Raw genomic sequence first — 24117 nt, 5'->3', positions numbered from 1 at the left:
ATAAATTTGCCTACTCCTTGCGAAAGACGCGGTGGGATCTTTGACGTCCCCCGGTATTCTTTTTTCTTTTCTGTCTACAGAGTCGAGGCTCGGGGAAGAGTTAACTCTGAACACTGAACGGAGAACACTGAACTGAGAACACTGAAAAGTTTAACCTTTGAACACATTGTGAGGGGGGAAGCAACAGCGGAGTTGAAGGATAAAATATAGGGAGACTTAGACACATAAGGGAAGTGGGGAGGAAAGTGGGGTAGAGGAGGACACATGGGGTGGACAAGATGGATACTTGAAACTTGGAAGGAGGTGGACTTGTTGGGGTGAGGAGGAGGAGGTAAGGGGTGTTAACGAAGGTAGAAAAGATCATGGGTTTGGATTGGGGATGATCTGAGAATGAATGCTAGGAGATGAGACACCCGGCTTAACGTCCATCTGAGAGACGGCTCTGCCTGTGAAGCACCAATCTGACCGTTCATAGTCTGGGCGGGAATGAACCCCAAAAGAACAACCTGATGTAGATGTAGTACTACTACTACTACTACTACTACTACTACTACTACTACTACTACTACTACTACTACCACTACCACTACTGCTACACCATCCTGTTGAACCAATTTGGTTCATCCCAATTAAGTAATTCCTCGCAATTCTCACCAACTCTGTTTTAATTGTATTTGTAATTTCCCTCCGTGTTCCATTTTGTCTGTTTAGCCGAAGGGTGTGTGTGCTCGAGGAGCGGCTGTTTAACTTTCATTCCTTTCACGATATTCTACATAACTACAGCATTGCAGGCCTTCTTGGTGAATTATATCAGTCTGTTCATGTCCCAAGTATTCGCCTTACGCCGGCTATGCCTGGCTATGATGTGGGAGGGAGAGATGTGGGGTGGGGTGCGGTTGGGGTTGGGGGTGAGGGTGGGGGAAGTTGCATTAGGAGGAAGAGGGTAAGCAGACACATTTTGAGAATGAAATAGTTTTTGCCACACACTCACACGGGATGTGAAAACTGCAATGTGGGTTGAGTGGGGAAAGTATCAAAGCAATGCATTTGGGGAAATAAAAGTCGAGCATTGCATTCGGGAGATGAAGTCTGGGTTGACGCATTTATTTGGTGTTTTCAATTCCGAACATTCAACTCATGGTGCAATCCCATGTTCACAGGCAATCCCAGGTTCAAATCCCATATCCTGTTTTGATTTTTTTGTTATTACCTTCCAAAATCGTTTTATTTCTCTTTACAGGAGCGAGGCTCGTGGAAGAGCAATGTGGAACTGACAGTGGGAAAACATCAAGGGAATGAACGAGCATGGGAAGAGGAGAGGGAGGAGGAGAGGAAACACTGAAAATAGTGAATAAAATGTTTGGGTTACCAAAGGTTCATGAGGGTAAAAAATATCATGGGTCAGAATTTGGGATGACAAGATATGCCGGTGCACTACTTGCTTGTAGTCCTGGGGTGGCGGAGGGGAGGGGATGGAGAAGGGTGAGGCAGAACAGCTTCTGAAAGGTGGTTCCATAGATGGTAAAAATGAGGAATAAATGAGTGGAGGTACGCAGTCAGCCTGGATTTTGGTAGTTTAACGAGGCGGAGGTTACGGGAATACCATGTGCATCCTGGAGTTGCTGTGAGGTGTGAGAGGGGTCAGAGGACTGGGAGAGCAGAGGGAGCAATGTTGAAGAAGAGGTGGTTAATAAAAAGAGAGAACCACCTTACCTGTCTGCGATGTGAGAGAAACAGACCTTATGCTTCAACCTCATCACAGTCCAGATTCCAATAATTTTGAGGGCTTTAGATTCCACAGAATCCAGGAGAGACGGATGTGATGCTGCCGTGCCAACCCATAGAGAAGAGCATTACTCCATTGAACTATGGACGTTGGCATCGTAGACTTGAGTGATTCTGATTTTCCAAGGACACGCTTGGATCAACGGAGGATGCCTCGATTGCGACTTGTTTTTGTCATTTCACCAACGTTCGCTATCTTTGTCCTGTGTCACAAGCCCATGGAACAGCAAACCTTTGCATTCCACCTATAAGGATCCGTTGACTGGCTTGTTGCGAGCTAATTCCAGGGGACCGCAGAGCGGATATGCCTCCTTACCAACCCGATGTGGCAAGGATGAGCTGACGGTGCTTTAACACCGCTAACGTGATGTCATGTCCTGAGTCAGTCAAAGTACCAAGGGTCGATTTACATTTTCCAAAAGATAGACCTAGCTTTATGGTGGTTATAAATCTATAAAGCCAGGCAATGAATCTACACACTCAAGCAAGATTGTTCTGACATTTTAGGCAATTTGGGACGAATTGAGTGCATAGCAGCGAGGAGATCAAATTCCAATTGCCCAAAAGCGCCAAGATAATCGGATGGGAATCCTCATCTGGCTATACCAAGTACGACACAAAGGCCTAAGCATTGGGTAAATATCGCGTTATGGTGCTAAGCTGGTGGCACACTATGCGTAGACTTCCCATCGAAGCTTACGTTCTGGAGCTTATGAGTGAATGCCCCCCAATTACACCCCCACCTTGTCCCTTCTAGTTTGGCAGCATCAGTGTATATAAATAAACAAAAGTGTTGTGTAAGAGACGCTACCATGTCTTTTCCGTTTTCCTTTGAAATCCTTTGCTATGGACATTGATATGTTAAGGCAGTAGGCCACTGCGCAGCGCTTGGTGAGTTGCCATTGTGGATCAATTTGCTCATAAAGACCACTCCAAATGAAGCTGCTTGCCAATGGCTGTTGGCTAACAAAGCCAGTCAAGCTGAAGAGTTAACTGCGCTGGCCTTATGGTCCATTTTGCTTTAATCGCCGGGGCCTCTCATTGGGAGTTTGTTGGAGTAACGAGGAACCAAGGGGGTATTGATTACTTCAATCGCAAGTAATTCTGTCTTATACATGCCCGGATCTAGTGATGTCATTTTTGTGGAGGAAAATCGTGGTTGTCAAGACGTTTTGCAACCGCATGGGTCTAGTGTCAAGGTAGGTGCACACAGCTTGATGTCTATAATGTGAAAGTGCTTCCCAGAGTTTGAGGAGGCTGTGTGGCTGCGCAGTGGGAAAAAAACAGTAAATGTTCTACATTAGGAGAAGTTGGGAGGGGGAGGGGGGTTAAATATTTTGTAAGACAACTTGTTTGCCCATTATTAATGGGGAAGTCTTTGCTTTATTATTTTTTTAATGGTCCATCTGCCTCCTATTGATTCACGTTCTCCACTTTTGTAAGGAGGTTCATGAACATTTATATGTAGAAACGTCCAACTTCATCTGTTTCTTGTCTATCCGTCGAGCGATGGGCTGTCATTTGAGAGATTTTCTGAATTCATTCTTTTTCCCATCATGATGGACATCCCATCGGCTTTTGCATCATTTTCTGATTCCTGGTGATCATATCTTCAAGTGCTCTTCTGAGCTTCAGGATTACTGCTAGCTGATAGAGTGAAGCATGAAAAGAGTGCATTAATTGAATCATGCCTGGTCCTGGTATTGGTACACCACTTATGATACAAGCCAACCACCAGGGATGGTTCATAATTTTTTTGTTTTGGATGTGAAAGCGAAAGAGACCGCTATGTGTAACTACCATCTGCCCTCCTCCCTTGAACCACGTCATGTCATTCATCAATACAGTTTGATACATACAAATCAGATGAGGTCCATTTTTTCTTGCTGAGACAATTTTACACAGCCTTTTAAGCATCTCAAATTTGTCACGGCCCAGCGAAGAGCTGAACCGCATCCCTTTTCCAGATGGGCCACCACCGGCCGCTGGGAGTCGCTGGGAACGAACCCCATGCTTCGTGCCATGCAGGCCGCCCCCAGCTGTCCCCACTTCCATTGCACTTTGTTGTCGGGCTCTGGAGCTTGGCCGCTTTCCAGCCATGCCATGGCAACGCTTAAAATGCTTTCGTGGCGAGAGAGACGGTCAGCTTTTTGTGAAGCTGTGTGCGGATACTTACTTGGCGTTCAGCCCCTGGGAAACCTGGAACATTGGATGCTGCCAGGAGTATGGTTTCTCTTTTTCCTCATCATATACAGCTCGGCAGTGTTTGTCATCTCACGGGAGAGACGATAGCTTTGGTTTCCATCACTCCCCAGAGCTTTTTTTTTTGCCCGAATGAAGATCATCGGCTTGGGATTAGTTTAAGAGCTTGGTTGTTGAGGCATGGCAAACTGCTGTCCCTGTGACCACATGTAATTGCTCAAATTGGTTGATGGATGAGATCTTTCGATCGAGCTTTTGTAAGTGCCAGGATCGAGAGGTGCTTGTGGTTGGAAAAACAAAAGCTGCAGATATTGTGCTCTCACTTGGAGAGAGGCTGTGTACATCCTCTTGTCAGCAGAAAATGTTGTGTCACTTCTGAAGTCCAGTGTAGAAAACTTATTCTGTTGTTGGCTGTGTACCGAGCAGTCTGTGTTGCAGTTTGCCACATTCCACAGCTGAGATTCTCAAACACTCACCTGCACGGTATAGGTGCAGATAAGTTGTTCAAGACAAAAGGCCGTTAACATGCTATATTAAGATGTAAAGGATGGTTGTTTCTTGTGTAACCTGCAGGTAACATGTGTGCGTGCGTGTGGCCTCTTTTGTCCCTGTCTTCTTGCTATGTTGGCTCGTCTCCCTCCCTGCATGGGTGCCCCTTCACCTTTCCCTCCACATCCATATAGAGCGTCCACCTTCCCGTGCCAGCCACCCTTTCTTATGTGCGAGTTCCCATTGCTTGAAAACTTCCTTTTGGGTAGCGATTCACTATACTGAACCTGAACAAATATTTGTCTTTCTATCTTTTAAGGATTTTGACGGCTGTCTCTATGTGTGATTAGATTTCAAAAACATTTGAGGTTCAGAACTTTATTTCTTGTTTTGGTGCCAAGCGGTGCTTGTGTTTCGTATGGTTCACCCCCGGTTCACCCCCGTTCCCCCCTCAAAATGATGTTCTCTGCTTTCTTTCTCCAGTATGTATGAGAATCATGGGTGAGATCCACGTGGGCCCAATGTAAGGAAACCACTCATTCCTGCAAGTCTCCATCTTTTACCTGCAACTGGAGCAAATATCTGCACCTTTTAAGATCCAAGAGTGGTTGTCAACGATTTGTGTAAGTTACCCACCCTGTGTTCTTTGCGCTCCACTAACAATCTGTGTCGGTGCATGGTGTGGTTCTCGTCTACATGGTGCGGTTCTACTACAGCTTATGGTACATCGATCCTTTGCAACTACGGCACAAGAAGGAGCTTGTACGAACGACATATTAAATGCAGTTGAGCACCCAGGAGATAACTTACGATGGCCACATCAATAATGTATTTGGGGTCTCAACCCAGAGACCACAACATTGTGAAAGAAGCACTCGGGCCGCGGCACCAAATGGGCCGACCAAAGTTCGCCGTTAGTGAAATCTCCTTTGAACACAATGCAGTTAAACTATTCTGACTTCCTTGTTTGTCCTGTTTATCTTCCTGGAATTGTACATCGGTATGTTTTACATCTATGGCTCGTTCAAGTTCATTTGTTTGATTAATCGGCCAAAGCAATTCTGTAGAATTATGATGCCGCCGGTAATGTGGTTGATTGGGTTGAATGAGGTACGGAGCTTCACTTTGCCTCGCGGTACAATATGTGTTGCGCGGTGTCGAGCAGTGTACAGGTTGCTCTGTAAGCACAGAATTTGAAGCTGATTCGTGTTGGTGAGGATGCCTGAAGGCAGAAACACGTGTCCAAGACCGATGCTTAAAACGCTGAGCTTACACATTTCCCCTTAAGGGTCGCATGCCTTTCTCTCTGGTTCCACTTTGTGTGTAATTCAATTTTCTTTGGTGATAACATCCTTTCTGCCAGGCAGACAAGTTGCCAATTCCCTTCGAGTGAAATTTTACTCGCTATTTAAATGGCAGAAGGTTTCTTCTACTCGTATTTGAATGATGCAAACAGTCTTTCGTATTCGTTCTTTGGTTTAATTTGCATCGGGCGAGTGCATATGCCATCCCACACGGACAGCATACTCAAACTAGAATGGCACTGGGTAGAACGCATACCTCCGCCAGGCTGAACAGTTTATGTTTTGATCCCACTCATAGGCCAGATCTGCTTCGGGACCTGAACCAAAATGTAATCAGCTTCTTCTTGTCACCTACCCAACTAATCCACCACGTTTTGTCATAATCCGTCAACAACTTCTTTGAGATATTTTGCTATATATCGTTTTCTCAATGATGAAGAATCACTTAAATAAATAAATAAATAAATAAAAACATTCTAGTATCCGGATCCGGATCTGGATCTTCACCAAAATCTAATAGTTTCGTCCTTGTCACACACCCAACCTCTCCGCCAAATTTCGTCCGAATCCGTTCACAACTTTTTCAGATATCTTGTTCACAGACAGACAAACAGATAGGGGTGAAAACATAACCTCCATCTAACTTTGGTTGCAGAGGTAACTAGAGGCTTGTACCAATAATAAAAAATTTGAAATATGAATCATAAACCGACAAATTTGACCCCTCATATAAATCGTAGAAGCCCGGTGCGACGATCTTTGAGAAGAGCCATGGTCGAAACGGCAGCATACAGTGAAATGTTCATGTAAATGTGTACCCAAGTGATTGCAGACAAAACGTCTTTTTGGTGAAATTTTGAAATATAGATTATGAAATCTTGGGTTTTGGGGTTTTTGACGGCACTTGGGTTGAATGAAAGGTGTGCTCCGGTTGGAAGGCGGTTTGTAAACCGTTCTTTCAAGATCCACATTTCCAGGAATCTTCGTTGTTTTGCATTTGAGATGCTTTCAGCCCAACGGAGAAACCGGGTTCAACAAGACTGAGCATTTGACAAACCTTGTTGGGTTGGGGTTTATAGATTACAGTACATCTGAGAATGAATGATCTACATTAAAGTAGATCTGCATGCAGACTCACACATTTACCGACAGAGCAGTCACAATAGTCACACATCCTGTTCATTTGGGAACGGGCGAGGCGAATGATTACCAAAATATAACCACAGCGTTAGGACTAAGTAAGGTTCACGTTGGTAAGGGGCAAGGCCGTCTGCACACTTGAGTCCATTGGCTTTCTCAAAAGACATCCTCGGCTTAGAATTCTGGTGAGCTGGTGGTCTTGTGATGCAGGGTAGACATTTAAAACAACTTTGGCAACCCTCATGCAACGTGGCTTTCGCCCATGATATGAGTTGGGCCTGTTCTTGAGCCCCACAGTTGATTCCAAGATATTCGGGGACACTTTTCCCTCGCACGTCTCGTCCACTTATCGATGTTGGACTTTTTTCTGTCTCCCAACAATGCACATGGTCTTATCATGGTCTCTTTATCTGGGAGCAAGTAATCAATAATTCCCAGACTCCTGCGTATGGAGGTTTTGCTGAAATAGGATATTGGCGACCCTCATCAAGGCGCATCGCATTTATTGGTCAGTTTGAGTTACTTAGTTAATATCAATATTAATATTGATAAATCTACTACATTACCAATATATCTGTCAATTAAGCTATTCAAAGGAGTTCCATGGTACAGCCAAGTCTGTTTTATGGTTGCCAACTTATGGTTGTTTGACCGTGCTGAGCGTCGAGTAAGGAAGCAGCACATACCATTTTAAAGTCTTTGGTATGACTCAGCCATGATTCAAACCATTGCCCTCCCAGATTCAGAGGGAACGCTCAAACCATTACACCACCGAGGATAAGTTCACAGTATCAGGGGAGCATTGTAACTGTGCTCGCCAAAGCACCCTGTACTGCATTGTTTTATTTCGATGCCGCTCATTCTGCTACTCACATTTATTAATGGAGTTTGCAGTTTCCTGCTTTTTCTTCAATGGTCCACCTGACTGATTCGCTGCACGTTGTGGGCCCAAATTTCAGCACCACATCCCATTTGGGCAAGACAGCTAGGCCTTCACTTGTTTATCCCTTGATGCCCTCCCTTCAAATTTGATGTCAGGTCTGGCTTTAAGGTCTTCTCCATAGGCCTATAAGACGTTCGTACCAACATGTCCAAGCGTTCACCAGGCACAGGGATACGCCAGTCAAACATGCGCTATTGTTGGCATTTCTGGACTTGTGTCTTGTCGCCTCAGCAAGGTTGACATTGTAGATGACTACCATATGTAGTCATCAGCTTTGAACCTACCTTGATCTCGGTTCTCGGCATCCTCGACTCGTTTCGCGCAAACTGTCCAATCCGTGCTGGCGTCTCCTCTCATCTTTAGGTTGCTCGAGTGAGGTTTCAAGTCAATAAGCTATGTGCCACTTCCTGTCTTTTGACTTTTGTTTTTCTAATACATAATCCAGACCAGTACAAGCATGAAGAGCCAAACATCCGTTTTCTTTGATTTCATTTTTTAAATTTATCCAGAAATGCAATCCAAAAAGTTTTAAGGAGCTTGCAGTACACGTCGTTGCTTTCTTACCGACCAACGCTCATGGTGGCATATCTTGAACCTGCACCGCACGGTATCCAATTACCCGAGACCACACATGTTTGGTTTGTGAATTTAATTATTTTTTTTTTCTTTCAATGTTTTGCCCGCGAGGACAAGACGTGGCCTGACGAGCCTTCTGGGGTAATGTTTCTCAATTAGCCAGTGCATCCCAGCCATTGCTTACGCGTATCGTTGAGACAGCGTGTCCTAATCCTCGGCTCATCCCTAGATGCACCGACAGTGAAATTTTGCACATTGCAATTGAGATTGTATTGGCCGGTGTTGTTGCCACCATAAATAGTGGTGCTCTATGTTGTGGTATGAGATTTCCCTCCGCCATGATAATATGGTGACTAAAGCAGAGCTTTTAGGGAGTAGAGATTGGCTCCAATTCGGACTATGAGCTTTACTCCACACAAAAGGAGAGTGAGAACCATACCATTACCTCCCCCGACGCCCACCCCGCCCCTATCACCACCCCACCGCAAAAAAACTCTTTCCCAGGATGGCTTGAGAGGCTCGTCCAAGGACAATACACTCTTTATTCCAACACAGCCCACGGTCGTGCCATTCCCAGCACCCTTTTCCCTCGAATCCTTCCCCTCCCCACCTCTCTCCTATGCCCTCCTGTGCAGGCCTTTTGTCAGGCATGCAGCTGCACCTTCCCCATTTCGTGTTGCCTGCATTTGGACTCGGGCACAGGGGTTTTTTGCTGCGATTGATAAGAATGCCTTCACAAATGCTTGGAACCAATGGCTAGCGGGTCCAGTTGCATCTTTAGCAGACCTTTAGCAGACCGGTCCTTGGCTCATGCACAATAAGTTGCACACACGACAGTTCATCACTCTGTTCTTTGTTGCACACCGTAGCGTGTTTAAAGATGGATTTGGTAAAGATGGATTTGGCGAGGTGTGTTTGTCCGAGCCGTAATGCCACCTTTAGCCCAGCGTGAGACGGCGTCCGGCTACGCCCAGGGCGTGAGCCAGCTGGGAACGGCAGGAGTCCAGGAATCCGTGATGCCAGGCAGTTTGCCAGCACGAGTGAGCCATTCAGAGTGTGCTGGCTCAACGAGTGACGAGCAGACCTGGTGTGGTTGTGCAGATCAACTGCTCAAACAGCAATATGCGTGTTTGCCCACATGGAGGAAGAGCAAAAATTGAGGAAGGGTGTGTGTGTGCTCGCGTGTTTTTCCTGTAATATAGTTCACATCAATAACTGATGTATATTAACCATGTTTATGGTGTTATATTTCGACCTATCTGGTCAATAACCAGTTTGGAGGAAATTGTCAATGACAGGAAGAAGCCCCCTTACCTGGTGGCCAAAGCAGCTGTCTTTTTTCTTTTCTTTTCTGAGCACCGTTTTAACCTGAGATGTTTCAAATGTTATTGTTGGTTGTAATGTCAGCACCACCATTGACTTGCATTCTAAAAGCCTAGCCTAATCGGAATGTACAATTGGCTCGAGTAGTTTACGCTCTGGGCAATCGCGAGCCAAAATACTTCGACGTTCAAATGTTTTGCGAGGTCTGTGGCTGTTGAGGACTGTGATGTCAGAAAGCTGTTGAGTAGAGGAACATAAGATCTTCCATCATAAGGACGATGACCCCGTTGAGTTGGCATGGGCAAGAGCTTCCCCTCTCCTGTCTCCTCGGTCTTGAGCTGTTCATTTCTGGATGAAATTGACCAGTGACCGCTCTCATAGATATTCCAATAAAGGCCGTTTGAAAACGTACTGCAATTCGTGTTGCCCCCTGTGAGGGTGGAAGACGCCAAGCCACACTGACCGTCTGAGACCGCAACTGCTTGCACGTCTGTTTCTCTGTTATGCGTTGGTCAAGGGATTTATGAAGACCCCCTGAGAATAGATTAAGTGCAGCTCCACATTGGATTTTTTTTTTTTTTTACCAGGCCGTCATGGTACAACCCAAGTGTATGCTGAGCATTTGATTGTGGGTGCATTGTACATGCCAATAAGCAATGACATCACCTCCATCTACAACATTGTGGACCTTTTACAAACGCTTAATTCCACCTCCGCATGCTTGCGCTCTTCCAAGTTATCCATCGTGGCACGGCTTCCAGTGGAAACTTGGCAATCAGCGGTGCAGCACGCAGTCTGCTTCAGAGAAAGATGCGAAAGACACTATTGATCTACCATGACCACCCGGGTTCATCCGGACGGTCTCAGATTTTCACTCTCAGGTGCGGCCTGCACTAGGAGCGGTTCTGCCAAAAAATGGCTTCTTGGTTGTCGACGTTGCGACTCGGCAATGCAAACAGCGATTAGGAAAGACATTCTGTAGCTTCGCGTGATATTGCATCCTTGCGTCCCACCAAGTGACATTGAATGGCCTTGGGGAAAAAGGTTTTTGACAATACTGGAAGCCCTATTTTTTATTCTTGCTTTTGTAATAAAGTGAACGTGCACATTTTATTTCCCTTGATTATGAAAGCAACTGATTAATACATGCAACTCAATTATGTTGCGATTGTTTGCTCCGCGACAACAATGCGGGTGTGATGATCATGGCACGGCTTGCAAAGTCACCGTGATCAACAACAACACAACAACATGCATTTTAAGGCCATTTTCCCTGCTAGAGCGGGCCTTGCGGTCCCCGTGACAATCTTCTCCATTTTGCCCTATTTTCTGCATCTCTCCTTGTTAACCCCCTTGCCCGCATTTCTTCTTCCACCATCTTCAGCCAAGTCTTTCTCGGTCTTCCCCGTCCTCTACTTCCTTCTACATTCATTTCCATCACTCTTCTCAACCAGTCACTTTCATCTTTCCTCAACACATGACCAAACCATCTCAACCTGTTTCTCTTCACAGCATCAATCACAGGCTCTATTCCCATCATCTTTCGCAATTCATCATTTGTCTTCCTCTCTCTCAACGATACTCCACATATCCACCGAACCATTCGCATTTCCACCCTTTCCAGCCTTCGTTGCTGCTCTACGCTCATTAGTCATTACCCATGTCTCGCTCCCATAAATCATATAACACTTCTCACACATGCAGCATACACCTTTCCCTTCAGCTTCAACGGCACTCCCCTCCTCATCAGCACACCACTCAGTTCCCGAAACTTCTTCCATGCACACCTCACTCTAGCAACCGTTGCCGAGTCTGATCCACCTTCTCCATTCAGCATGTCTCCGAGGTAGCAAAATGTTTTCACACCTTCCAGCTTCATGCCGTCTCCAAGATCCAACTCAACATTTCCTCCATCTGCAGCTCCCTCTGTGCACACCTTACATTTGAATGTAGCTGCCACACTGGTTAATGACCCTTTCAGACCACTACATTTTTACCACACCACACCTTACCTTACATTTTACCACATTTTACCACACCTTACATTTGAATGTAGCTGCCACACTGGTTAATGACCCTTTCAGACCACTACATTTTTGGTGAACCCACTCAGCGCACATTGGACATTGAATGGAGTTCACTCCGACACCCTTCCTGCACACAGCACATGGCCACTTCCCAGTTCTTTCCACCTCACCACATGCTTTACCACTTGCCATCACCTTCGTCTTTCCGATATTCACCTTCAGACCTTTTGTCTCCATACATTCCTTCCACTTGTTCATCTTTTCCTTCAGTCCATCCATACTTTCCGCAATCAACACCAGATCATCTGCATACAACAACTCCCACGGTAAACCCTCCTTTACGTTCTGAGCCAGCACCTCCATCACAGCTACAAATGGTTGTGGACTTAGTATCATGACTTCGTATCACTTAATATCGTGATCATTTCAGCAAATTACCTTTCGCGCATCCCCTCCATGGCTTTGCAAGACCGGTGGTTTGTCCAACCTGGTGGACATTCAACAGGTTTGGTTGTGAACCAAAAGGTTGGGCTGTTGGAATGCTCACCACACTTTTATTACATTTTTTTTTTTTCCTCAAAGGAAAAATTAATACCATGTCGGAGTTGGCGTGTGATGTTGCAACGCCGCAGTTTGGCTTGGCGTGGAAGGGACATTTTCCACCTCGTGTTGACTCGTCGGGTGAGCAGGCAGAACTCCAGATCCTGCTCCATAACCGGATGCTTCACTTTCTCTTGCTATAACAAGGGTGTGTTGAGGTGGCTGAATGGTGGGAAGTGTTTAAAGGTGGAGCGAATTTTTCATGTCTTGTGTCCTGTGGAAAACCTCTTTCAGTCGACTCATCTCCTCATATGGAATGATCCCCTTGTATCAGATTTCCTCATGTTGAGTTCCCTCCTTATGTCAGGTTACCTTGTGTCAAGGTTACAGCTTGTCAAGTTACCTTGTGTCATGTTACCTCCTCGTGTTGAGGTACCTGGTTGTGTCGATGTACCTGCTCGTGTCGAGAAAACCTCTCAGGTCAAGTTACCGCCTTGTGTCGAGTGACCTGTCGAATTATCTCCTCATATGGAGTGACCTCCATGTCGAGTTACCTCCTCCTTTTCAAGATAACTTCTCGTGTCGAGATATCTTCTCATGTCAAGTTACTTTCTCATGTCTCATTATCTCATTTTAAGTGACCTCTTTGTATCATGTTACCTCTTGTCAAGTGACATCCTCCTATCAAGTTACCTCCTCTTGTATCACCTGGTGTTGGCCTGATGGTTAGGGCGGCGTGCTTGGGATCCTAAGGTCCTGAGTTCGAATCCCGTTTAATTAACGCCAGGTGGGGTTGACTCAGCCTGTCATCCTGTCGAGTTACCTTCTCATGTTGATTTACCATCTAGTATCAGTTACGTCATGTCAAATTATATCATGTCCAGTTATCTCCTCTTATGTAGTTAAAGTCTTATGGAGTCTTATGGAGTTACCTCCTTGTACCAGTTACCTCCTCATGCCATTTTACCTCATGTTGAGTTATATCCTTGTGTCGGTGTACCTGCTCATGGCGAGTTGCATAATGTGCAGTTATCTCCTCGTATGGAGTAACCTTCTCATCCAAGTTACCCCCTCCCCTGGTCTAGTCACTACCCCTGTCGAGTTACCCCCCCCCCCCCCACCCCCTCCTTTTGAGTTACTTCCTGTCGAGTTACTTCCTCCTGCCAAATGATCTTGTGTCGAGTTGTCTCATGTCATATTATCTCCTCGTATTGAGTTACCTGATTTCAAGTTGTCTCATGTTGTATTATGTCCTCCTGTCGAGTTATCTCCTGTCGAGTTACTTTTTGTGAGTAAAATGGTTTTCTAATGCAGGCTGAGATATATCTGGCCCCCTTTTTCAGGATTAACTCCCTCTCGAAATGTTTTTCGCCTTGGCGAACTATTTGGGGACCAAAGGAGAAAATGGAGTTGAAACATTGGAGCTGGTATGGTGACCATGATGGTGCTGCACATGTTTGGAAGTGATTTTTACAACAACCTTTCATACCTAAAGAGTCTGTCAGGTGTTTCGGGCCGAAATGCAGTTGAATTTTGCCTTTTTGGTGTAAGGCAGGCACCGCCGATGCCATTGCTTGGCCATGTTTGGTGAAGATGTTTTTCATTTAATCATTGTGGGCACAACTTGATGCTGCTTGAGCCGAAATGACAAACCTATCAATACAAGTGCGATGGTCACTGACAACAGCTCTTCAGTTTGACTTAATGGTGTAAATTCAACGTCTCTTAGACGAATCACACAGGTCGCATTTCAATGGTGGAGGGCACCATTTCTTGTGAAATTGCACAGTGCCATGGTGATTTTGGCCTTCAATCATCATCTGGAAAGTCTTCATGTTTCCACTTCCTTTTCGAAGCACCGCGATCGTATATCGTTATATACATCACAACTTCGGAAGAAATAGGTAACTTTGAAATGCTGATGGACTGTGTCTGCGTAAAACTTGAGTGCACCAGGTCTTCTGTCTTTGCCACACTGCCTTCGGGGGAGCACAAGCCCTCACTCCTGCTTTTTGGGCATTATGTAGTGCCGGCAAGACTGCGAGTTCTGAGCAACGGAAAATGGTGTCGAAAGGCGTGGCATTGCGAGTGGCTTTGGCAAGGAGAACCTTGCGCAATTAGCACTCGGCTCGTCGCTCTCGCCTGGTGTGTGGCAGTTCCGAGCAAGAGGGAAGGAAGGCTGATAATACCGAGCCTTCGTTTGTCTTCACCTGCGATCGTACGACGCACTATAGGTAAGGGGACCGTTACTCTTTCGACTTCTTGTGGACCTTCTCTTGCCTTCAAGGTGTCGCTGTCTGCATCACTCCAGGAATGTTGTTTCCTTTCCAAGGGCACCGTTGTTGCTGCTTCCCTTTCACTATCAAATTATGAACTTGTTTGCTCCAGACTTCCTTGTTTCTGTTACTTCTCTTTTGCTCCTCCAAGTGCCCTCATTATTTTTTATTATTATCTCGCAGGCGTTTCGTTTTGACGGGAAGCCGCCTGAAAGCAAACCATCTGCGTGGTTTATTAATTAATTATTTAATTTATTTCTATTGCAAAACCCATTGTGACATCGCAGCAGCCGTCGCTCCAGCACGTACTCACTCACTCGTATGCTCTACTAAAGTGAAATGTCAGCAGAGGGTTTTTTGGGGAAAAAATTTGGCCATTTATCTTTTGGCAGAAATTTTTGGACCTTTTTTATTTTGTGAAAGTGCATGGAGAGATGGGAATGAAGTTGGATTAAAGATTTTCTTAAGTTGTGTATAAACGTTTGTTCTGTGTGGCAGCAGCTGAAACGTGCTCGTCAGGCCTGGTCTGGGCCTGATACTAGTTTAAATTTGAGCCTTTAATTTGCCACACACCGTGTATTTGGCCGGAGTACATGCAATCGGCTTGTTCTGCGTTCAAGCTTTGGAACACTTGGTTGGATTTAATATTCTTGTTTTGTTTTTGAAATAATCTGGCAATTCTGAGGTATATGGTTGAAAAAAATCATTTCCTCATCTTTTGTCACTGCTTGGTGGAATCTTCTGGATTGGAGAGTTCCAGTCGACCAGGCCGCTTGTTGAGTGAACATTGTTTGCTTCAGTGTGAATGTCTGGTGTCCAGCTTATATTTGGCACTCGTGACTTTCCTTTAAATTTGCACTCTTCTTCAGCTAACGTGCGGGTGACGAAGCAAGAGTCTTCTTACCATGTGGTGAGATATGACTCTGCCGAGGCCTGCGTGTTGCACCGACTCCGACCTGGCCTTGACTACTAACCTCGACCTCAAAGGCTAAGCTATCTCACGCGTAGTATTTACAAACCACATTGCTTGGATTTGTGTATTTGTGGATTTGGATGTGCTGACGAGGAGGGGAGTGTCGTTGAAGCTGAAGGGAAAGGTGTATGCTGCATGTGTGAGAAGTGTTATGATTTATGGGAGCGAGACATGGGTAATGAACGTAGAGCAGCAACGAAGGCTGGAAAGGGTGGAAATGCGAATGGTTCGATGGATGTGCGGAGTATCGTTGAGAGAGAGGAAGACAAATGATGAATTGCGAAAAATGATGGGAATAGAGCATGTGATTGATGCTGTGAAGAGGAACAGGTTGAGATGGTTTGGTCATGTGTTGAGGAAGGATGAAAGTGACTGGTTGAGAAGAGTGATGGAAATGAATGTATAAGGAAGTAGAGGACGGGGAAGACCGAGAAAGACTTGTCTAAAGATGGTGGAAGAAGAAATGCGGCAAGGGGGTTAACAAGGAGAGATGCAGAAAATAGGGCAAAATGGAGAAGATTGTCATGGGGACCGCAAGGCTAACCCCCGCTCTAGCAGGGAAAATGGCCTTAAAATGCCTGTTGTTGTTGTTGTTGTTGTTGTATTGCTTGGATTCATCCAGATGATCCGTTCGTGAGCCTGGTTTGCCTGTCTCTGTGTTGCTCTGTCTGTGCACGTAGCCCAGCGGTGGCATGAATGCAAACTTGCTGTATCATCTCCAAGTACGATGTCATCAGCTGTGGTGGTGGTGGTGGTGGTGGTGGTGGTGGTGGTGGTGGTGGTTAGTGGGTGGCAGAGGTTGTGAAACGACTCGTCGAGTTTGAAATGACCATCGTCTAACGTGTAGATTTACGTGAGAAATTGTTTGGTTTTGTGGTTACAGGTGGTGGAGATTAAGCAATTCTTGACAGGTGACACATCAGGGTAGTCTCTCCTGAAGCATCAGATAAATGTAACATACAGGATTAGGTGGAAAGTTTTTAATTATCCTGTTCTTGACATTCCTCTCTATGTTAGTTCCCCATTCCCTTTGATTTCGACCCCGTTAACCCATCTCCCACTCCCCCCCAACTCAAAGGCTTCAGTTCTTTGTACACTTTCTCTCCGCCGAATGACATCACCCACGACATGCTTTATCCTCAGGCCGTTATCCCAGGTTGCTGTAACTCCTCTTTTATTGCTCTTAAGTTTTATTGCTCCTTGGCTGCCTTCCAGCCATGACTCAGCTCCTTGCTGCTTGCTTTGATCAGCTGCTGCCGAGACGCCAGGACGGCCTAAGTGTGCTTGCTCCTGCCTACAAAGGGGGCAAGGAGCAGGGGAGCTTTATTGCTGATTGACTAGCCATTGTGTACCACGCACAAACACACATTAACAGTGTGGTGATGCCTCGTGTGCAGGTGCAGACGTCATGTGTCATGCCCAAAGAGAGCCTGCTCTCGAATGCCGACGTCTGTCTTGTTTTGAACGTCGTCACGACCATGTGGCATTGCTTTGTTACCTGCCTTCGGCACCGGTCTACTTAATACCTACGTAAATCGGAGAAGCAGGGGAGTTGATGAGGAGGTGGTAGATGAGATGAGATGGGCAATTCCACGGTTACTCACATTGCATTACATGAATGCATATATATATATATATATATATATATATATATATATATATATATATATATATATATATATATATATATATATATGCATTCATGTAATGTAATGTGAGTAACCGTGGAATTGCCCAGTAAGTGGGGAAAGGTGTGGAAGGTTTTGTGGAGGTATATGAGGTGATGTCAAAAATTCTGACATTTTTGCCTACCTAATATGTAGATGGCCCCTTGCACAAAAGCATCGTACAATAGTTGCATCATATGGGAAAATGTAACGATAATCCCGAACCTGACTCTCAATCTACTTCTCAAACACCTTTTATGGATATCAGGGCTAACCATTACCCTCCGTTACAAATCCTGGACTATGGGCACCGGTGGGTCAACGAAGGAATTTGTGGGACATTAAATGTCTACTTCTTAAAAGGACCGATCTTGTTTTCCTCCATTACCAATGAGGTCTTTAAGGTATGTCTGCATGCTTGTACATGGATGCATGAAGACTTAGATCATCCTACAACAACTACTTTCTGTTTACAATGTTTATTTATTATTTGCGAAAATTGAAGATTTTTCATGTATATTGGTTGGTCTTGTACGTTATTCTGTCTGTTTGTTACTTGGCAAAAAAATTTTTTTTGACAAGTATGTTGATCACTCCGGTTTGTGTGTTTGTCTGTCCGCTCACTTATACTTGCGTACAGGTCACAATTTTAAACCGATCTTCACGAAACTTCACCAAATGGTAGAGTTTGTGGTCCAACAAAATCCTACATATTTTCGAGGTCAAAAGGTCAACATATGCCAAAAGATCAACATAGGCCAAAGGTCAACCACCTTTTTCAAATTTCTCAAATCCTAAATTTTCATCCGATTGACTTGGAATATGAATGGGATTTTCATATCAGCTATCTGAATTCAACCACCAACTATTTTTGAGATCAGCATAGGCCAAAAGGTCAACATAGGCCAAAGGTCAACAACCATTTCAAATTTCTCAAATCCTCAATTTTCATGCGATTGACTTGGAATTTGAATGGGATTTTCATATCGGCGAACTGAATTCAACCATCAACTATTTTTGAGGTCATCATAGGCCAACAACTTATTTTAGGGATTTCACAAGTATCGTGCTATGCACGACATATTTCTTGTTTATTATTTCTAAGGCTTTCGGTGTAAAGTTGAAGTCCTTGTTATTCAGGTAAATGTGTGCTGATATCTAAAATGTGATTTTTTTTTATGCCTCTGCCCCCGAAGGTGGCCAGAGACATTATGTTTTGGGGTTGTCCATCCGTCCGTCCATCTGTCCTTCCGTCCATACGTCCATCCGTATGGGCTAAACCTCGTTTTAGCGAGGTGTCATGATACATGACACCTTGCTAAACCTCATGACACCCATGGGCTAAACCTCGTTTTTCTCAGCAACCACATGTCCGATTGAGACGAAACTTTCAGGGTAGGAGTGACACCCATGCAGAATGTTTTTATGATAATTGTGACGTCATAGGTCATGTGGTATGGCAGCCATCTTGGATTAAACGCAAATAATTACAAAAATATTTCTCAGAAACCGCTGAATGCAAAAAATTGAAAATTAGCACGTTGTCAAGTACTCCCGATGGGGGAACAAAAGCATATAAATGATGACATAGGTGAAGTGGTATACGAGCCAAAAATGTTTTAATCAAATTCCTTATCCTAAAAATCTTAAATTGCATGCACGTGATCGATGACCCATTTGTATTGAAATATTAAACTTATGACATCATGGGTCACATGGTTTGGCAGCCATATTGGATTTAACCTAAAACCTTAAAAAAAACATCTCCCAAACCACCAAATCGATTGACTCAAAACTTTACGTGTGTCATTGACTAGGCATGGTGATTAAAAGTTGATCACGAAAATATCATTGGTTACATGGTGTGGCAGCCATATTGGATTGAAGGAAAATATTAAATAATTATATCTCTTAAACCGCTTATCCTATCGATGCGAAATTTTACAAATACTAGGGCATGCCCGTACTATATATATATCTAAAATTATATCCCCCCCCCCCCCTCTATTTACATGAAATGGTTTGGTCCATGAAATGTTTTGGTCCATTCGCAACGCCAAAGCGAACGGCGAACGCTTTACATGAAATGGTTTGGTCCATGAAATGTTTTGGTCCATTCGCAACGCCAAAGCGAACGGCGAACGGCTTGCGAGTACAGTGACAATCCCCCCCCCCTCTATTTACATGAAATGGTTTTAATTAGTTTTAAAACATAGTTTAACGCCAACATATGGCATGCCCGTACCCGTACTATCCGTAATGGCGCACGCTCTCACAGGAGCTCCGGAAGGTCGCATATCGCAGGAAAGCGAAAGAATCGCAAATTAGTTTTAATTAGTTTTAAAACATAGTTTAACGCCAACATAGCGCCAACATAGTTTGCCGACGGGAAATAAATGAATACGCTCTCAAATGTGCCATCCGAGGCAGAGTCTGTTCGCCACGTTCGGCACACGTGATAGCTCGCTGCTCTCTGATTGGTTGAATCGTTTTTTGGACATAGCTCGGTAACTACTTCTGCGATTAATTTAAAACCTTGAAAAGGCACATCCTCGGGTCCCCAGCAATATACCTGGCAAGTTTAAAGTATATCGGACCCGTGGTTGTCGAGAAACAGCGGTCACAGACAAACACACACACACACACAGACACACACACACACACACACAGACACACACACAGAGATTGCTGGAATTATAGATAGACTAGGACGTGCCCGTACGTGGCGTACCCGTAACCGTACCGTACCCGGTACCGTACCCGTACCGTACCCGTACCCGTGACGTGTCCGTAATGAATATGTACAAAATATAAATATGTATGTACTACAATCGATCGTACCTTACAACAATCAACACAGATTGCAACGTCAAATAAATGAATACGCTCTCAAATGTGCCGTCCAAGGCAGTGTCTGCTCGCCACGTTCAGCATCAGTTCAGCGTCACTATGACTATCCGTAAGTCCGGAAGTGACGTCCTCATTTGACTGTCCGGAAGGTCGCATATCGCAGGAAAGCGAAAGAATCGCAAATTAGTTTTAATTAGTTTTAAAACATCGTTTAACGCCAACATAGCGCCAACATAGTTTGCCGACGGGAAATAAATGAATACGCTCTCAAATGTGCCATCCGAGGCAGAGTCTGTTTGCCACGTTCGGCACACGTGATAGCTCGCTGCTCTCTGATTGGTTGAATCGTTTTTTGGACATAGCTCGGTAACTACTTCTGCGATTAATTTAAAACCTTGAAAAGGCACATCCTCGGGTCCCCAGCAATATACCTGGCAAGTTTCAAGTATATCGGACCCGTGGTTGTCGAGAAACAGCGGTCACAGACAAACAAACACACACACAGACACACAGACACACACACACACACACACACACACAGAGATTGCTGGAATTATAGATAGATAATCTAACACCATTGTTGCATATAGTTTGAAAATGATGATGTCGTACGTCACGTGGTTTGGCAGCCATCTTGGATTGAAAAATGAACCTTTTCCGAACAACACGAAACTTCAAAAACGTGACCCCTTACCCATACATATGCAGAGTGTACATTTGTTAAGGTCATATGTCATGTGGGATGGCAGCCATATTAGCTTGAAAGCCGATATTTAAAAAAATCCCTTTTCTGAAACCGCTTCACCGATCAATGTGAAACCTGTCATGGCTGGTGAAAATGTGAATCTTGAAAACAGCTGAAGGGATTTAAATCAAACTTGTTTGTTTTTAGGAAAGTGAACAAGGGCATCTACCCATTGTGGGACTATGCGGAGGCATATTGGCGACACTCGCATTGCTCTAGTTTTTTTCATGTATCATGTTCTCCATGGTGCTGGCAGGGTAGCCAAGAGGTATGCACTCACCATTGATCTATATATCCTGGGTTTGAATCCAGACACAGCTATAAACTGCCACCCTGGAATTTCACAGCCCGGGCGAGCAATCAATGTGTGTGTCATCCCTTGGATGGAGTTTAAGCCGGAGGAGCAATCTGCCGCCACTAGCCATGTTTGTGGACATTACATATCCCATGGAGAGTAGGCGAGTTATCACCAGCACTCTGAACAAATTAGAAGTTCCTGACCAAAGCACCTTCAGTGGAGTAACGTATGTCGGAGGGGCAACCTGTCCAGGAATGGATTTAGCCTAGAAACATTTCTCGACTTGTGATACACCCCAGAACTCTGCAAAGAGTATGGGCCTCTAATCATTATTATTATTAATTATTGGTCCCCTACCCAGAGGGGACTATAGGTTTGCTCTCTTTCTGTCTGTCTGTGTGTCTGTTTATCCATCCGTCCATTCCACCTGTGGTTTTTCAGATTTTCCCCCCTCACCCTTCAACATATTGAACTGAAACTTTGTAGGGGACACGTATTGCACAGCAATTCTTCCTCCTGTTAGTATTATCCTTATTATTGTTATTATCATTGTTATTATTATTCTCCTCCACAAGCTTTGTGTACAATACAAGCCTCGGATATCAGCACCGTCCTACATTGTTCTGCTTGTTGTTGAACGGGATAATGAATGTTGACTTTCTGCACCTTGGGAATCTTCGTTCTCCTCTGTCCAAATACTGGGAAATCTCCTCTGGTTGCCACCAGAGGGAGTCCTTTGCCATTGCATTTTGCCTTTGCCATTTGCCATTTGCACACACATACACATCTTTGCCACTTCGGCGTCTGCATCATTGGATCAGCTGTCAGCTCATACTGCTCATTTAAACTGCTCGGCACACGATGATTCCGTTGAACCACTTGTTTTGTTTCTTCTTTCAGTCCTGTTGCAGGGAAGGCCCAAGCTTGCGCCGAGAGTCCAAGTTAAAATCTCAGCATCACCTCATAAATGGTTCCTCTTGTTTTCAGAGACATTTGTGCCTTTTCATCGTGTGTCCTCTGGCGCTATCGACGTCTGTTTTACACTCTGTTTGAAGGTTCCTTCCAGCCTCTTTGCAAAAAAACCTTTTGATCTCCTTCAAAAAGCCATTGCCAGATTGGGACACACCGCTGTCGTTATGAGAATCGACTTCAGGAACGAGCATCAAAAACTGCAAATTATTCGATCCTAGCACCGTCAGATCTTTAACTTCACAAGTATATTCGAATAGAATTGATATCTAATATCTACTTTGAATTCCTTTGCATATTTCAAGGAGGCTGCGTTGTCTTGCCAAAGAAGAACCCCGATTTGCCTCTCTGATTCCCAAACCAAGGGGAGAGGCCATTGTGATCGGTATGTGTGGCGGTGTTTGAGAGTCCCTGCGCAGATCTACTTTAATATAGGTCGTTCATTCTGGGGAATTCAGCAGTTTTGCTTCATCATAGTACATTCTTTTCATTCGAGATGGGAAACGGCCCATCACGTCGAACGTTTACTCAATTTTTTGAAACTTGGTTTATTTAATTATTTTTAAAGTCTGCTTATTACCTCAACTGGACCACTGTCCAGTTGAGTTCATCACATACTGAACCCTCCGGCGTCCGTCGTCTGTCGTCGTCGTCCGTCGTCTGTCGTCCGTTAACTTTTCGACGTCAACACTCCACGGTCCACAAATATCAACCGATTCTGATCAAACTTGACATGCAGCATCCTTACCCCAAGGACCAGGTTGGTATTACATTTCAGCCCGATCCGTTGAAAAATGGCGGACTTAGTCGACCATTTTGTTTTTGGTTATGAAAACGACGTCAACACTCTAGCGTCCACAAATATTAACAGATTTTGATGAAATTTAGAATGTTTAACCCTTACCACACAAGGTAGGTTGCTATTGCATTCCAACCCGATCCGTCACAAAATGGCCGCCATAGGCCGCCATATTGTTTTCAGCTCCAAAACGACGTTAAGACGTTTCCTTTCATCTACACAACTATATTTCTGCAACATTGTTGCAAAGTGTAACATTGTATCAATTGTAAAACAAGGACAAGTATAAGGATACAAGGACCTTAAAATTATTACACAAGGTTGTTGGCTTTTCATTTAAGTCAAATCTAGTACAGACAACTGACCTACTTTAAAGTTGTCCAGTCAGTTCAGTTGAGTTCTGCTTCCCTGGAAGCTCTAGTTTTAACATGTACTTGTGCTCTGAGACCTTGTGGAATATGTATTATTTTTAGGGGGAGATTGTGTGTGTGTGTATGTGTGTGTGTGTGTGTGTGTGTGTGTGTGTGTGTGTGTGTGTGTGTGTGTGTGTGTGTGTGTGACATTTTGCCCTTTATTTAATTCCCCATTTTTCCAACTTCCTTTTGAGCATTTTCCAGACCTTATTTTTCCTCTTGAACCGGTGTTTATCATCCCACTCTGCCCGATGGTAAATCCGTGATTCGCTCGTCGTGCATCTTCTCAAAAGTCCTCATGTTTGCCCCTGCAGTAAACTTCCGCTGGCATGCCAAGAGCCCGTCGGATCGCGGAAGTCATTTTGATGGACCATATCTGATTGGTATCTCCTTTGAAGGTCAGTACTTCTTCATTTCCTTGTTTTTGGGAAAATAAACATGTATTTCAATTATTATTTTTGCTTTTTCTTGTATTCCTTGAGAACACATCCGCATTACATGGCGATAAACGAATAGCCAATTTGTCCTACGGGTTGCCCGTTGGTCGTCTAACGTCGTATTGTACCTTTGGTACCACCTTTTCCGCCATAAATAGTAGATAGTAGTGCAAGCTAATTTTAGCGCATTTGGTGGCAAAGCCGCTACAGACAGCATTACTAGCTGTTTCCATTCCTCCCACACTCTCCAGCTTGTGGTGCTGCACTCTCTCTTCACTCACAATTCTTTGATAAGCATGTGATCACAAGTTGAGCAGTATGCTGATGTGCACTTGTTGATGGGGTGCAGGGTGGTTAACTG

The 24117-nt window shown here is 44.5% G+C and overlaps 1 protein-coding gene across 7 annotated transcripts in view; it reads left to right on the top strand.

Annotated features, from left to right (window-relative positions):
• Positions 1 to 24117, top strand: part of LOC137427022 (transcription regulator protein BACH2) — a 172005-nt gene that overhangs the window by 31610 nt on the left and 116278 nt on the right. For 3 of the 7 annotated variants that reach the window (XM_078778751.1, XM_068116129.2, XM_068116121.2), the window contains exon 2: positions 23634 to 23717. The exons of 2 other annotated variants lie outside the window; for them this stretch is intronic. The gene's annotated coding sequence lies outside the window, so the exon portion shown is untranslated. Of the gene's footprint in view, positions 1 to 5032; positions 5100 to 14460; positions 14564 to 23633; positions 23718 to 24117 lie in introns of those variants that run through there. 2 more of the 7 variants (XM_078778752.1, XM_068116122.2) reach the window with 2 other exon arrangements.

This window comes from Myxine glutinosa, chromosome 5 (genome assembly GCF_964187855.1).
Source record: "Myxine glutinosa chromosome 5, kmMyxGlut1.1, whole genome shotgun sequence".
NCBI lineage: Eukaryota > Metazoa > Chordata > Myxini > Myxiniformes > Myxinidae > Myxine > Myxine glutinosa.
Note: the sequence above shows the minus strand (reverse complement) of the source record. Positions and strands in the feature narration are given on the sequence as shown.